Genomic DNA, 17148 nt, shown 5'->3' with positions numbered 1-17148 from the left:
TCATCATGATAGTTATATGTAGAAAGAAAAGCAAGAATCATAGAGCCTTAATAGACCAAAAATATCATCTAGTACTACATCTATAATTAGCCCTTGGTCTAGTAGACGAAGGAGTAGCCCCATATCTTCAAGTGCATCTACTAGTAATTTGAGATTTGATGGAGACTCCAATGGTTCAATAGTTTGAATGATGAGCTTGGTATTCCTTCAATTATATCCTAACTCATGAGCAAGTTTCATTGCTTCCATATCTTTCAAAGTAGAGACTAAAGGAGTCTTCTTCAACATGAATAATTGTGAGTTATTCAATGTAAGTGATAGACGATGTGAGGCATTTGTTGAGTATGCTTGTATAGTAGATGGTTATAAAGTAAAAAATAGGATTTAAACCACTTTATAAAAAATTTCAACACAATTAACTAATGTTATTGAAAGAATAAAAAACATCAAGTAGATTCTCTCATTGATATTTGTGGTATTTAGAAACACAAAGGTAAGTACATAAAACGCTTTAAATTTCTAACAAGCATATATTTCATAGCCATACAAAATATTTTAATGTAAGGGATATATTTATTATGAAAGTCAAAATTAGTCCATATAGAGTCAGCACCTTCTTGTTAATCATGTATATTGGAAAAATATAAATTTTGTAGATTTTGTATAAAACATTTAGCTACACTACCATTTATGAAATGTTTGTAATATCCTAACTCATGAGCAAGTTGCATTGCTTCCATATCTTTCAAAGTAGAGACTAAAGGAGTTTACTTCAACATGGATAATTGTGAGTCGTTCAATGTAAGTGATAGACGATGCGAGGCATTTGTTGAGTATGTTTGTATAGTAGACTATCATAAAGTACAAAATAGGATTTAAACCACTTTATAAGAAATTTCAATACAATTAACTAATGTTATTGAAACAATAAAAAATATCAAGAAGATTCTCTCATTGATATTGGTGGTGTTTAGAAACACCAAGGTAATTACATAAAACACTTTAAATTTCTAACAAGCATATATTTCATAGCCATGCAAAAGCCTTTAATGTAAGGGATATATCTATTATGAAAGTCAAAATTAATCCATATAGAGTTAGCGCCTTCTTGTTACATCATGTATATTGGAAAAATACAAATTTTGTAGATTTTGTATAAAACGTGTAGCTGCACTACCATTTATGAAATGTTTGTGATATCCTAACTCATGAGCAAGTTGCATTGCTTCCATATCTTTCAAAGTAGAGACTAAAGGAGTTTGCTTCAACATGGATAATTGTGAGCTGTTCAATGTAAGAGACGGATGACGTGAAGCATTTGTTGAGGATGTTTGTATAATAGATGGTCTCTTGAAGCAAGAAGTAATTGAAGATTGAACATATATACCATCTTTATCAATCATGGTCTCGTGCGGTGCTGATGATGAAGATGAAATACCACCATTCTCTACTCTAGTCCATTCATCAATGACAACCTTGAATTGAGCATACAATTCATGTCGATATTGAACTGGATCCTGTCCATATCGATCAAACTTGATGACTTCACGTGCATCATGGTATTTGCTTAAGCGAGTCAAGTATGGTAGAAGTTCTTTGATCAAGATAGAGTCTTCACGATCAATATCAAATGTTTTTGGATAAATTCAATTCTCAATAGGATTTGGACATCCTTTGTAAGGACTATCATCTATGAGAATAGTCTTGGTATGCTGACAAACATCTCCATATTGATCCCATACATATTTCAGAGGCTTGAACATTGCTTCTACTCCCATCTTATCTGGCCTATATATGATTTTGAGTCGATGTCTATGACATTGTTCTTGGCCCCAAATCATGAAGAAAGTATACTTCCTTTTTGCATGGATCTCCAAGCACTTAATGGCTGCCATGACATTCTTATGTAAAGTTGTTGACCAAACTCCCACTTGGAATCTTGCAAATAAGGCTTCAAGAAACTCCATATATCCTGGTCGAAGAACAAGCCATTGCTTTCCCATTTGAAAGCTTTGAAACCTTTTAGACTTAGCAAAGCATCGTTGTAAAGGAAGACCATCGAGATCAAGTATTACACATAATTGTGTTGCATTTCTTATCAAGGAAACATCAATCACATCATCGTGCTCTACTATTGTTCAATCTGCTAGATATCCAACCATAGATGTCTTAGTTAAAGTTACAATGAAGAAAAAGAAGCACATTAGATTCATTTACTTCCTCATCATTCTACCTAATTTTTGAGCTATAAATTGGCATAGAACACTAAAGCAATTTAACTTCACATTGATAAATACAGAAACAGGTACTACTTAAAAAATGATGTCTTAAGAAAAGAGACAGTTGACCATGTGGTCAAATCTAATCAAAAGTAATATCATGAGGTGAAAAAAATATATATGACAAAATTTTTGAAGTAAAATCTATTCTAATAAAGCCATTTTTCCATATCTACTTTTTATCGCTAGTTATAAGTATACTTGAGATACTAACCATAGATTCTTGTAATTAGTTGCAAAAATTATATTATCATTATAATATTTAACATACTCAATTTTTAAAAAGACCTTCAAAATGGCATGTACAAAGAAGATGTTTATTAGTCCTAATTATTAAAAGAAAATTTAAACATGATACTTTTGACCATGTGACCAAAACTATGACACATATAAGTGACACATGACAATTTAATTGAGATAAGTTATACTCTATTTGAATAAGTTTTCATAGTTTATTCTTAAGGACTAACCATTCTATTTTTGAACTAGTTATATCCCATAGATATTTAAACTCACGAATTGCAACAAGGATTTTAACTTAATATTCCATATACACATCTCAAAAGATACATTGGAGAGAAATCTTTGTTGCAATATTTATAACTGAGGTAAAACTCCTTTGGGAGGTGCAATGAATCTTTTTTGTGGTGTGCAATATATTGTTGGCTTTCTTATCCTAAGGTACATGCATAGACATACACTAGCGATGTAGTAAAAGAGGCTATAAGAGATAAGAGATTTGACCATGTGGACAAATCTAACCAAAACTAACATAACAAGATCATAACACAACACATATAAGAGTTTAATTGAAATAAGATCTAAAATAGACTTAAGTAAATTTTGCATAGCTAGCTCAAACTTTTCATTATGATAAGTATTCTTACACACTAGATTATAATTAAATAGTTATCCTTACAAAGGATGATAAATTTTAATGAGCTCTTTAATACCGATTTGGTAAAATACTTACTTCAATAAAATTTTTAAACCAAACATGCTTGGTACCTTTTATAAAAAATCCAAAGACATAGTTTCTTTAATTAATATCATCAAAGAAAGAAAATATTGCAAATGCTAATGGAAGTAACTTCTCAAGAAAAAAATCAAAATCACATCAATATGTCTTCCTTGATGAAAGGAGAAGGAACGGAGTTTAAACACCTGAAGTAGCCCTTAATTTCTCTTTCATAATTAGACTTGCTATATCTTGGCTTGATTTTTATATACCCTTGGGTGGTACTTCAAGAACTTGAACTTCAGTAGGAGGAACCTCTTGGGAGTTTGAATTTTGTTTGGCACTCTCATGGACTCTCCACAATTGTGCTTCAACCTCTCTTTGCTCGAGTGTTGCAAACCACTGCAATAGTCTTCATATGATTTATCAATGCCTCCTTAGATGCAAGTCCACTTGCATATACATCAAATACAACCTCATGAGCATCATTGAATTCTTTGATTGTTGTTTCCATAACTTTCATTTTCTTTCTCAAACGACCTTTGCAATACTTTATTCTTCTTCAAGATCTTCATCATTGCACTCCTTGTCCAAGCCTTCAAAGTCCAAAATGGAAGGCTTGTTGACATTGTTTATATATCGCTCAAAATTGATAAAGCCTTTCTCCATGGTCACTAATGTCAAAACCACAAAAGAATATATAGATCCAAAAGCAAACGTTCTATCCATTGGTAGGAAGTCAACACTACCAACTAGCATGCGATACTTGCAAGAAATGCTTTCAAGAGCATTTTCCAAAGCTGCCATTTGCTTTCGATCAAGAAATGATAGCAACATGAATTGTTTAGGTTCACATGTCATTTGTAGTAGAGTGGATACAACCTTTCCAAACTTTATAGAGTCCCATTTCATTCCCTCAACCCCATGTGCTGCATCTAGAACAACAACCCCAATGGTAATTGGATCTCTGTAAACATTATGTATAAGATCAAAGGTTTCTAGATTGCATCCGACAACATATACACACCAAGGGGAAGTAGTGGAGGATTGAAGAGGATTTTGCCTTTTTCCAATTAGGAAGTTCACAATATCTTTTGCTCCATTTGGTAGGGACCCTGCATCAGCTCCACATGTGAGCTTCTTTGATACCCAATCATTGCAAATGCCTAAAATCTTTGTGTAGACTTCATCATTGATATCATAATCATCAACAAGATCTTCCCAAGTCTTCATCATAGCACTACTTTCTAGAACTGAAGCATTGAAAAGAGTGACTAATTCGTCCTTTAGGACCCTATCTTGCTTGATTTTCTAAGCCCTTGTTTCCATGTCAATCATATCTTCCTTATCCCATTTGTTTCTAAGAAAAAGGATATGACCTTCATTGATCTCCTCTTGTAGTGTAAGGATGTCTCCATCCTTTAAACCCATAAGGCAACGAAATGCAGCAGGAGAAGGTTGCCTTCCCTTTTTTCTCGAACTCTCCTCTTGGGATATAAGTTCACCTCTAGAGTATCTCTTCATGATTTTGATCCAACTATCAAATATTTCTTGGGAGCTAACAATCATATGGCAATCTCTAAATGCACAATTTTCTCCAATGTATGCCACAAATCTCTACAAAAAAAAGATCAAAATAGTGAGCATAGAACAAAAGAAAGAGCATCACATTAATCTTCACAAAAAAAGAAGGTAAGCTTATATATGATTACCTGCCATGGTACTCTTTGAGAGCTTGTCTTAGAAAGCCCTTGTCGGGGTTTTGGTGGAGAACCAAATACTAGCCACCACTGATCTCTTAATTGTTGAAGTTGCTCAACATAAGGTGCATTCTTCATAACATTATGTGATTCCATATTTGTCATTCGTGAAAGCTCAATACACATTTCCGCAGGACAATCAACTAATATTCTAGCATTTCTTGTGGTGTATAAATGCTTAGTTGCTAGACAACGTGTAGTATTACTCTGAATATATATCTTTGCTGCATGAATTGAGTGAAGCCCTGATATAATCCAATAACTATAAGTGTCCAACTTATTAGCATCCACCTCATCACGATGCATGGGTCTCTTCTCATTGTTGTCTTGTACAAAAGGCATAAGATATGCTGTTGTTGCTAGGTTCATGGGAGTCTTTATGAAAGACGTGGTTAGCTTCTCTACATAATCCCAACATAGTGACCTATAAGCATACAAAGGAGGTGCCTCATAACACCTATCAACGAGAATAGGAAATTGTGTTGTTGGACCAAATGAAAAGAATTTTTCAAACATGTGAAATCCTGATTCTTCCTTCTTTCCCTTCTTCTTAACTATTTCAGGAAAATCGAATGTTCTTTCTACTCCCTTGACCTCAAGAGAAATTATTGGCTTTGCAGGTCTAACTTCTAACATGGAATGTAAAGTGGCATCATTCTTAGTAGTGTTAGCAGCCATACAAACAACAAGAGCTTGTGACAAGGAACTTTGTTGAGGTGATTTTGACTTTGAGCTTGTGGGATTCCATGAATTATTTTCTTCTTGAGGAGAAGGTGAAGATCTCAAGTCTATTTGTTTAACTTGGAGCTTCATTCTTTTGTTGGGGTGATCACATTTTCTTAATAGGGAAAGTAGCTCACTATTTTGAACAGCTTGGAATGCTAATGTAATGTCTTCTATGCCCTTTACCTCCTCAAATAAGGTCCATCCCTTTGTTTTCAAAGATTATTCTTCATCCTCTTTAATACTGGCAAAGTGAAATGACAAAGAATCAAGTTTGTATACTACATTTTTCCCCTTGATCTTAACAAGATTACATGGTATTCCCTCTTTCCCAGCACATCCATCTGTTATCTTCTCTATGACACCATCTTGTTGAAAAAATGCAATATCACTCTTCAAAGTGAATAAGAGAACATTGTCAGTCCTTTTTCCTTGACTATCATAAACATCCATATACCATGGATACACAAAACCACACTAACTTCATCAATGGTTTGGGTCTCCTTTTTGGATATGCTATCTTTCTTTGCCATTGAATAGTTCTACAAAGAGAAAAAGTTGTTAGACAAAAGTGTATTTAAAAATATTCACAATTCACAAAACCCAAATAAATGTATAAGATTTCTAAGTTGAAAATTGAAAACACAACAACACAAGATTTTACGAAATACAAGACAAATGTACTCTAAAGGGACTCTTCCATAAAATGAAATATTGAAATTTAAGATTAAGTGTGGTATGAGATCCAACCATAAATATGTGTGCTTATATATCAAATCTCATGGATTATCCTGGCCCTAAGTTAGCATTAATTATGTTTCTCTTGCAAGAATCATATAGTAAAAACTTTGCCATGGACTTTGGTGAGAATATCAAATTCTATTAATAGTGAGACTTGACCATGGGCTTAACCAAATGGTCAAGTGATAATGAAATGTTGAGTGTGAGTGTGGTATGAGATATAGTGAAAAATCATTGTGGTTATGTAGAAAATGTCATGGATGATTTTGTCCCTAAGTTAATATTGGATTTCTTCTCCATGTACGTTTCCTATGCAAGGATCATACTCTAGGAACTTTGCTAAGATTTTTGGCTATGTGGTTAAATCCTATTTAATCAAAGAATGAGATTTAGTCCAATATGAGATCCACATATATATCAATGTGGTTATGTAGCAATCTCACAATTCCATTTGGCCCAAAGATAACATTTTAATTACTACACATGTAAGTTTCCCTTGAAATGAACTATATTGTAGAAACATTGTCATTGGTTTTAGCCATCTGGTCAAATCCTATTTAGTCATAAGACTTATCTATCAGATTAGAAACTTTGCCATGGTTTTTTACCATAGGGTTCTTAAAGGCTAGTTAAAGAGAGGATGCGGGTTATTGTAATATGAGATTCACATATAAACAACTATAGCTATGTAGAAAATCCCATAGATATCAATATAAGATAAAGTGAAAAACACTTGAAAGGTGGAGATTTGACCTCATGGCAAAACCTACAAGATAAGACAATTTCTATAAACTAATTTTTACCATATGGCCAAATCTAGTTTCATAACCATATGAAGAAAGTGATTCATTTGTTGTAACATGTTGTGAAATTGGATTTGATTATATATCCAAATATTGTTTTATAATGGAATGAAAAAGTGGTCTCATGGTTTACAAGATTTATGAGATTAGATTTGATCATATGGCTGAAAAAAACAAGAATGGGGAATTCTTGGATGCTAGCATTGATAACAAAATGAAAGATTTGACCATATGGCCAATTTTTATTTTGTAGTGGAATGGAAAAAGTGGCTAATTTGTGGCAAAATGATATGATATTTATAGGAAGTTATGAAAATTTGAAATGAAAGAAATGGTTAATGGAGACAAATTGGTTTGTTTATTGCACAACAAGTTTTGACCACATGGTGAGACTTCCTATAAATATAGTAGGTAATGAAGGAGTTCCAAGTAGAACATGGTCTTCCTTTTTTGGAGATAATATAGAAGATGTTTTTCTTAGAACATTTTTCCATACAACCAAATCTAGCATACCCAAAATTTGTGTGATTGAACCTACCATAGATTTAGTCTTAATTTTTTAGGATCAAATTCCAAAAAAGTGGTTCGTTTATTGCAAGACAAGATTTTACCACATGGCCAAATTATAGAAAGTAAGGAATTCTAAGTAGAAACTAGCCTTTCCTTTTGGAAGTAAGCAAGGGTTGATAATATAAGAAAGCATTTGACCAAATGGCAAAATGTCATTCTTGTAGCAAAATGAACAAAGTGCTTGATTGGTTGCAAGATATTGTGATACTATAGGAGTCCTTATTTTGGCCAAGAGATAGCTTAAGGAGAAGATTTGGCCACATGACAAAATCTCATAGTATATTGGAAAAAAGAACATAAAGTACTTCTTGTATTATAAGAAAAGATTTGACCTCATGGCCAAATCTCAGATTGTATTGAATAAAATAACAAAAAGTACTTCTTATATTGCAAGAAATTTTTTGACCATATGGTCTAATCTATAAATTGATGAAAGATCATGATATTTGTTGTTAGAAAATCAAATTACATCCTATGGCAAAATCATATTGAGTATTTGTAAGTATTTTATATCCATATGCTTATTGCAAAATTATAAAAATTGTAACCATAAAATCTGATGGTAATGCTTTTACTATGAAAATACAGTATAATGGAAAGTTCTATATAGTAAAGTATAATACAATGTATAAGAACTTGATAAAATGCTCTAATATTACAGAATGATGCAACAAATATATGGCTAGGTTTAGCCTTGAGGCAACATCTTGAGGTATATAGCATCACAGAATAGAAAGAAAGGCTAGTATTTTGAAAGTACTCATCATTGATAAAAGCATTGCACAAACCATTTATTCCATATTCACATCTAAGAGACTTTTTTCAACATTACACAAATCATATACTTCATATTCACAACAAAAAGAGTATTTTCAACAGTGCAAGAAGTCATGTTTTCAATATTGACGTAGAGTGAAGCTATCACTTGCAAGGTAGTGGTTGGACAACAAAAAACACAACACTCCAGGAGATCAATCAAGCAATTGAAAAGAAGAAGAAGACATTGAATTCTCAAGAGTGAGTGCCTAATCTCATTGCTACAGAAATACATATACAGAAATACATATTGCATTTAGTTTTCATACATGATTCTTATTTAGAAAATGCTTTTGGTGTTTGATCTTAATATCATTCAATACTAATCATACAAAAGAGTAGTAGTGTGATTTGTAGTAATTGTATGGATTGAAATGGTCATAATCAATGTAGTTTAACTCAAAATCAGAAATGTATAAGGGAAAAGTTGAAAACCTGTAGTAATTAGTAGGTCAGTAATGTGTGCCAACGTAATAGAAATCACCCGTGAAGTAGGAGCAGGCACGGTGTGGACTAGCGATCATTCACTAGCTTGCTGAATTACTGAAGTCTTGGAGCAAGATTTCTGATTTGAAGACGCACGTAGTTTTGGTCATAATATCTTGATTCAAACCAGAAATTGCACTGCACAATCTGTTTCAGTTTGAGAAAATGAAACAGTGGAGAGTAGTCGAAAAAATATCCTGATTCAAACCAGAAATTGAACTGCACAATCTGTTTCAATTTGAGAAAATGAAACAGTGGAGAGTAGTCAAAGAAATACCCTGATTCAAACCAGAAATTGCACTGCACAATCTGTTTCAGTTTGAGAAAATGAAACAGTGGAGAGTAGTCAAAGAAGAGGAGGGGGATAGAACCACCAAAGATTAGGGCTGCAACACCTGTAGTAAGAGAGGGGCAACAGGAGCAGAGATAAAAACGCAGAGGATCAGAGATGTGAAACCTGCAACTGTAAAAATGCAACAGAGAAAACGCTCAGGTTAGAGAGTTACGTGGAAGAGAGAGGGAGGGGAAGAGAAACTCATTTTGAAAAACGTCATGATTAGTTGTAAAGACCGACTCATGAAATGAATCATTTAATGTATCACGCTATTCGAATAACCATAACTTGTTACGGAATACGAGTAGATTTAGATCTTACTTTTGTGTCTATTTTTTATTTTATTAAAGATTTCAAGTTTCAATTTTTTCAAAAATCACATAATGGCTATACCGTAGGCCATCGAGATCTACCGGCAGCCCCCGGACCCGCCATTGGGGGCATTGCCTCCAAACCCTTGTTGGGGGCGTTGTCCCCAGACCCCCTGTTGGGGGCGTTGCCCCCAAACCGCCATCGGGGGCGCTGCCCCTAAACCCCCACAAGGGGGCACTGCCCCCTGGACCCCCCGTTGGGGACATTGCCCCCAAACCCCCACACCAAGGACACTACCCTTGGACCCCCACTAGGAGCGTTGCCCCCAAACCCCCATCAGGGACACTACCCCCAACCCCCTACTAGGGGTGTTGCCCGCATACCCCCACCAAGGGCCCTACCGCTTAAATCCCCCATTGGGAGCTTTGCCCCCAAATCCCTACAACGAGTGCTATCTTGAAACCCCAACTAGGGGCATTGCTCCCAAACCTCCACTGAGGAAGACATTGCCCTCAAACTCTTACTAGGGGCATTTCTCCTAGACCAGCTCCTTCCCCCTCGCCCCTCCTTAAGAACCCACCATTGTGATATTGCCCCTATTTCCACAGCTAGAGATTTTTCCTACATACTCTCTATCCTATCCTACTAGAGATTCTACTCTCGAACTATCACTAAGGTGGGTTCAAAATCCTCAATGATATTACACATTACATATTAGATACATTTAATATACATAATCTTACAAAATATGATTTAATATATTTAAATTATATTTATTAATTATTAATAAATTAGTTTAATCTATATATTTTTAAATTATATTTTGATAATATATTCCATAATATACACATAGTACGATATTCTAATATAACATGATTTAGACTAAAATAGTATAACTTAAAAATAAAATGTAATATGATACATTTTACTATTATCAACAAGTAGGTAGTATAAGATTTATAAATATTTAACCATGATAAAAATTCTCTCTCCTTCTCAAATAGCTTCTAATTGATGCTAAAATTTCCTCAATATTTATAACTTTGTGTAATAGTGAATGAAATCTCCTATTCTTTAGAGGTCATTGTGGTTTCAACATTTAAGCACAAGGTCAAAGTTTCTCAAAAATATATTTATCCTTGTTGTCATGTGGAATACATGAAATAAAGGTTTTGATCATTTGATCAAATATTTTCCAATGGAGATCACAGAAATTATTTATTCTTGTTGACATACAATAAAGGCGTTGAACATTTGGCCAAATCTTGTTCTACGGACATCACAAAAAATTATTATTCTTGCTATCATCTAGGTTAAATACATGTTTTGACCATATGGCTAAATCTTTTCTTATGGATATCACGAAGAATTTTAATCCTAAGTCTTGTGTAAAATAGTTGCAATAGAGGTTTTGACCATCTGGCTAAATCCTTTTCCATAAAGATCACAATGAACTTTTATCCTTGTTATATATATTTGGCTTGAGTTTTGACCATTTGGCTAAATATTTTTCTATGGAGACCACAATTAGCTTTTATCCTTTTTGTCATATGAAATACATACAACAAAGGTTTCAATCATTTGACTATGTTTTCCCCTATGGGGATCACAAATAATGTTTATATTTGCTATGGTATGGAATACATACAATAGATTTTTGACCACGTGGCTAAATCTTTTCCTATACACAATATTATAAATAATTTTAATCATTGTTCTCGTGTTGAATAGATATAGTACAAGTTTTGAATATCTACTATATCTTTTCCCAATGAGAATACACAATGAAGTTTTTGCTTACTCAAAGAGTAGCTAATAAAATAAAGTAAAATTAAGGAAACTAAAAATAATAGAAGAAACTTTTCTTATTTACTTTACGGCGGCACAGTTCATGAGAAAGTTTGTTTTTGGCCATATGGTCAAATCTATCCCTTCTTTCTGTATGATGTTTCCATTAATACTTTCTATTATGGAAGTTGGACTCATTCTATCTAATGTTTAAGTACTTTTTTTGTTTCAATGAAATTTGATACTTCATTGTATTTAGCAATTTTATCACTATTTTCTTCTTTCTGAGAGGTGACAACATACAAATGATAAAATCTCCATTTTCTCACTTGTACAGGTATCATGAATAACAAATTTTATTTTGGAAAAACTGTGAATTTGCTAGTTGATCATGAGATTGTTGCACTTGGTAGAGTGCATGCAATACATCCAAATGAGACATGCCATGGAGAAACACTTAAAGATGGATATATTTCAGTGGCTATTGATAAATGTTTAAATGTAGCAGCGTATTTGCCATTCCCAACAATTGATGCAATGAAGGTTCATGAAGCTGTAGGTGGTTTTGCAAAATGGGGAAAGAAAGATGTGGTGGTTGTTTCAAACTCAATAACAATTCATGACAAAGGAGATGATTACGAATCAGACCATGTCCTACGTTCTGAGGATATTGATGTGCTTAGCATTCGTGAAAGTTGGAGAGAACGTAGAGTGATGCTATGGACAGAAGGCAACACTGTGTGTGTTGGGACAGGGGTTATATTATTGGCTTTTCCATATGATGTGATAAACTTTGAATTGCTAGGAGAAGAGGATGTTGGTGTGGTGGTAGATAAAGCCCTTGATCAAACCACAGGAACATACATAGATGACAACCTCCACTGTGTCACTTTGGAAAGATGGCCTATTAAACAAGTAACCTTTGATGATGGAACATCATTGCTACAACAACAATCATACATGCAATTTGTCTCTACAAATGCTTGTGCCAAAAACATGGAAGATACCAATGAAGATTATGTTTCTGCAAAAAAATCAATTTTTGTTTAGAAGAGATCATATTGTATGGTCAATAGAAAGCCTCGAATTATTGCCCCTAAAGGTGCAAACTTGAGGACTTCTAGGGACTCCATTTCACAGGTTTCCATGATTGATTGTTGCCAAGAAAAGTGTTGTCAGTTTGCTGATAGAGAAGCAATGCAACAATTACGTAAATACTTTTGGGAATTGCAATTTGAAGACCGCACAAACTATGTTTATGACAAGTTTGAATCATCATGCAGGATTGATTACTTGGGAATAAGGAAGTATAGCTTTATCTTCAATGGACAAGTGGTATGTGGAAGGGCATGGTATGAGATTCATGGAATCACAAAGACATCTTTTTATAGGTACAAAACACAATTTGAGCATGGCGTGAGGAGGGCAATGCATGGAAACAAGGGGATAATAAGAGCAGCTTGGGATCACACAGAGATGGGAAGAGCCATCCTTAGAGACTTTATTAAGAAGAATGTAGAGCAAACGCCACACAAGAGTAGAACAATGCAAGATGGATCCCAGATGTTTATAAGCAGATAGATATATGGGCAGAAGTAAATACAACATTGAGTGGTATTGGATGTAAGAAAATGTCCTTGTCCACCTTCAATCGTATTTGGAACACAGAGTTCAAGCATGTAACCTTAGCAAAGACAAGTGAGTTCTCCAAATGTAGTATTTGCTCAGAGATCAAAGAGAAACTTGCAGCAACAAAGTGTCTTCAAGAGCGAAATGTGCTTCTAAAGAAGCGTCAATGTCACATGCTACAACAACAAAGTTGTCGGAACATATACTACAGTTGGCGCTTGGCCTCAGCATTAGATCCAGATAAAAACTTGTGCATCATACATGATAAAATGAACCAGCAAAAGACAGCTATCCCTAGGTTAAGGCTTCGATCAAAAGAGACTGAAAGATCTACTCAACTACCGGTTTCTTTAACAGGCATGATTACACATGGACATGGAGAAGGTAGATATGGACATTTCTCACTCGATCTATGGCCTCATGATCCTAACTTCACAATTGCCTCATTGTCATTGTGCTTTAGGAACTTGGAGCGACTACATAGGCATGCAAATGGTGATCTACAAGTAGATGGAATGCCAAGATCAACCTCTGTGCTACTAAATGCCCTCAACTCGAAAAAAGCACTAGACCACCATCAAGGTGTTGCACAAAATATATCATGCATGGAAGATAATACACCACAGGATGACCATCATCATTTCAAACAATTGCCAGAGAACTTACTTCTTCAACTTGATAATTGTGGGTCAGAAAACAAAATTCGCTATCTCTTTGCATATCTATCATTGCTTGTTGCACGAGGAACATTCAAGATGATCCAGCTTGGGTTTCTCATGGTGGGTCATACACATGAAGACATCGATGCAATGTTTAGCAAATTTTCAGAGAAGCTAAGGACGAGCATGACCTTCACTTTTCCTCATCTTATGCAACATTTTCAATCATGCCAGATGACTAGTTCTACACCTTTCTTATTGACACATGTGCCTGACTTTAAGAGATACATTGAGGGATACTTGTGTGATTCGAAAGATACACTTGTTGGTCACTCAAAACCTCTTCAATTTTGGTTTTATATGCAAGGAGATACACCTGTCATGCAATACAAGATGCATCCAAAGTCCCCAGACTGGTTACCAAGAGAAGGTGGCATTGAATTATGGAAGAGAGACCTTGCAGGAAAGCCTACTCTTCCAAAGGGTGTTCCAATGTTGCTACCTATGTTTGAGTACGTTAAGGATCATCAAGAAGTAGTAAGTGGAGTTAAAGATTATTTGAAGTATTGGGAAAGATGGTCAAATGTACAAGGACCTGAAGCAGAGCTCACAAAGTTTATAACACCAGTGATTGATTATTGGAAACATATGATCTACGCTCTGCAAACTCCAAATGTCCAAGAAGATTTATTTTTCATAGATTTTTGGCCAAGAACACAAAGTGATGTAACCAATATAGATGTAGATAATGCAGATGACTTCATTGGATTTGAAGAGTTGAATGATCACTATCGTGGTCCTCTGAGCAAACGACCCAAACATGCATTTGAACCAATGCTTGATGTTAAGAAAGATGACTTTGTGCTTGTTAGACCTTCAGATCCAATATATCCAATATGGCTTGGTGTTGCACAAACTGAGGTCGATACAAATAGACATTCCAAATACTTCAACAAGGTACATATACAATATTGGGCACCAGTTTGTAGTCGTCAAAATGCTACAGATGCAGAGGTGTATTTTAATTGTTGGGATAAATATTGGATGTGCAACAAAAAAGATCCTGAACGATGGGAAACAATAGATAGCATTGTCTTCTCTTGGATGAAGAAAGGTACAAAATCTCCCAAAAAAATCAAAATTCCCCCAAAGGTTGTATTGAAGGCTAAAGAAAGTCTACATGAATCCATCGACTAAAGATTTTCCTTGAATATTTCAAGGATATTAAAACTAAGGCGTTTATTAACACCACCTTTTTGAGTTTTTTTCAATCTCTTGGAAACAACCATAAGCAGTAATATGTTTAATTGCACCAAGTTCCAAATTAATGAAATTCTCAAAATTCATGAAATCCATTTTGATTTGGTTTTCCCATATTGATGGGAAATTCCCAAAATCCCGAATATGGAGTTACAGGCTAAATCTCTCTAAACTTCCTTCTAGAGAAGTGTTTCTCTACTTCCAAAGCTCCTTCTTGGCACTCAATCATTGAGATTGGGCAACTATAGCTTCAACATTGCCTCTTTTCAGAGTTGCTGCCATAACTGTGTCTGTGGACAACACCTACCTACCTTTGTTGGAGCAGCCATATCTCATCAATCAGGCCATATCTCTTCAATCTTTCTTCTTGAGAGTTGTTCTTCAGGTCAAGGCACAACTTCTTGGCACAAAAATCAAGGAGATTGATGCACACCATGCCCGACATTTGCATTTTTCCAAACCTGGATGCAGTTTTGACATCGACCACTTTGAAGGTTTAGATCTCTCGACTGGAGCATAATGAGAACAAACCCTCTTACGGGGAGTTAGATCCATTAGTGAGGATTCTCTATCTCAAAGGGTTTGAGCAGATTCAACCTGTGGAGCGCGTGGGAGCTCATTTACCAATTGTTGGTCCCTGTTTTGACAGGACAGCCATAGCCACTTAACCTTAAGCTCATTTTTCCTTCATTTTCTCTCTCCTGCCACTTAAACCAAGCCAAGGCCACTCTAATCTAAAGTTTTTAGCAACTATTCAACCATCAAATCAGCAAGGAGAAAAGGCTATGAAGATTTTTTGAAGATCATTAAGTCAAACTCAAGCAAGAAACATAAAATGTCAAACTAGTATCTTTTGATACTTCACTGCCATTGCTTGTGTCTTTTGACACATACAAAGATCAACTCATTCCTGGTTATTTTCAGTCATTTGAATCTAATTTGCTGATGGTTTCTCAAGTCGAATATGGGCAAAGATTCTCCAACTGCCCGTTTCAACGGAGTCGGGTTTCATACCTAGCAGACCCGCATCAAATTGATTCTGATGAAGAAGGGCCTCTGGGCCATTACCACTGGAAAAGAAAAGAAGCCTCGTGATGCGGATCTTGCTGTCACTTGGCAAAAGAACGATGATAAGGCTCAGGCCATTATCAAACTGGAGCTAGATGACAACTATATCGACCATGTGGATAACTGTGAAACCTCACAGGATACATGGAAGAGACTTGACACCTTGTTCGGTGCACAGCCTAAATCATCAAAGTATGGTCTCCTAATTGAGTTTTTCAGGCTTGAAATTAAGTCCAGCACATCACTTGCCACACATCTAAATTACATGAAAGGACTTCTAACCCAACTTGCAGGAATCAACATTAAAATGGAAGAAGATGTTTGCATCGGTGTTCTACTTCAGAGTTTGCCTCCTGAATATAATAATGTATCAACAACTTTAATCAACATGCCAAATCCTGAACTTGTTGATATCCAGGCATCACTGTTAGAAGAGGAAAAGAAGCTAAAAACTAAGGAAGAGCCAAGTACCTCTAGAGATGAGCATGCATTATATGTTGGCAACAGGTACAAAGGCAAGAAGGATCAGCTCTTCTGTGACTTCTGCAAAAAGACCGGACACACCGAGAATTTTTGCCATGCCAGAAAGAGGTCCCAAAAGGCCTATCTAGTTGTAGTCAAAGAAGAAGAAGAAAATGGAGCAAAGGAAGAAGAAGAAGAAGAAGAAGAAGAAGAAGAAGACCACCAGGAGAAGGACAAACCTCATCAGTCCTTCTATTCAGATAGACTTTTTTAGTTTTGTATTTCCTAGCCCTAATGCCTCAAACATAAACCTGTAAACTCCTTAGTTATCCTTGTACTACAGCCTCTGTACACTTTGTGAGGTCCCTGCTATAGCCTCTAGATGTCCATCATGTTTGTGGTACCCACACTTAGTCTTTTCTGTGACAGTCTCTGGTGTTTTTTCCATGTTTATGGTGTGCCCACACTTTGCAAGTGTTGCTTTCACTAAAGTCTCTACA

Source organism: Lygodium microphyllum, chromosome 12 (assembly GCF_053477565.2).
Source record: "Lygodium microphyllum isolate KBCC chromosome 12, Lygodium_microphyllum_v1.1.10, whole genome shotgun sequence".
Taxonomy (NCBI): Eukaryota; Viridiplantae; Streptophyta; class Polypodiopsida; order Schizaeales; family Lygodiaceae; genus Lygodium; species Lygodium microphyllum.
This window is presented reverse-complemented; position numbering follows the sequence as displayed.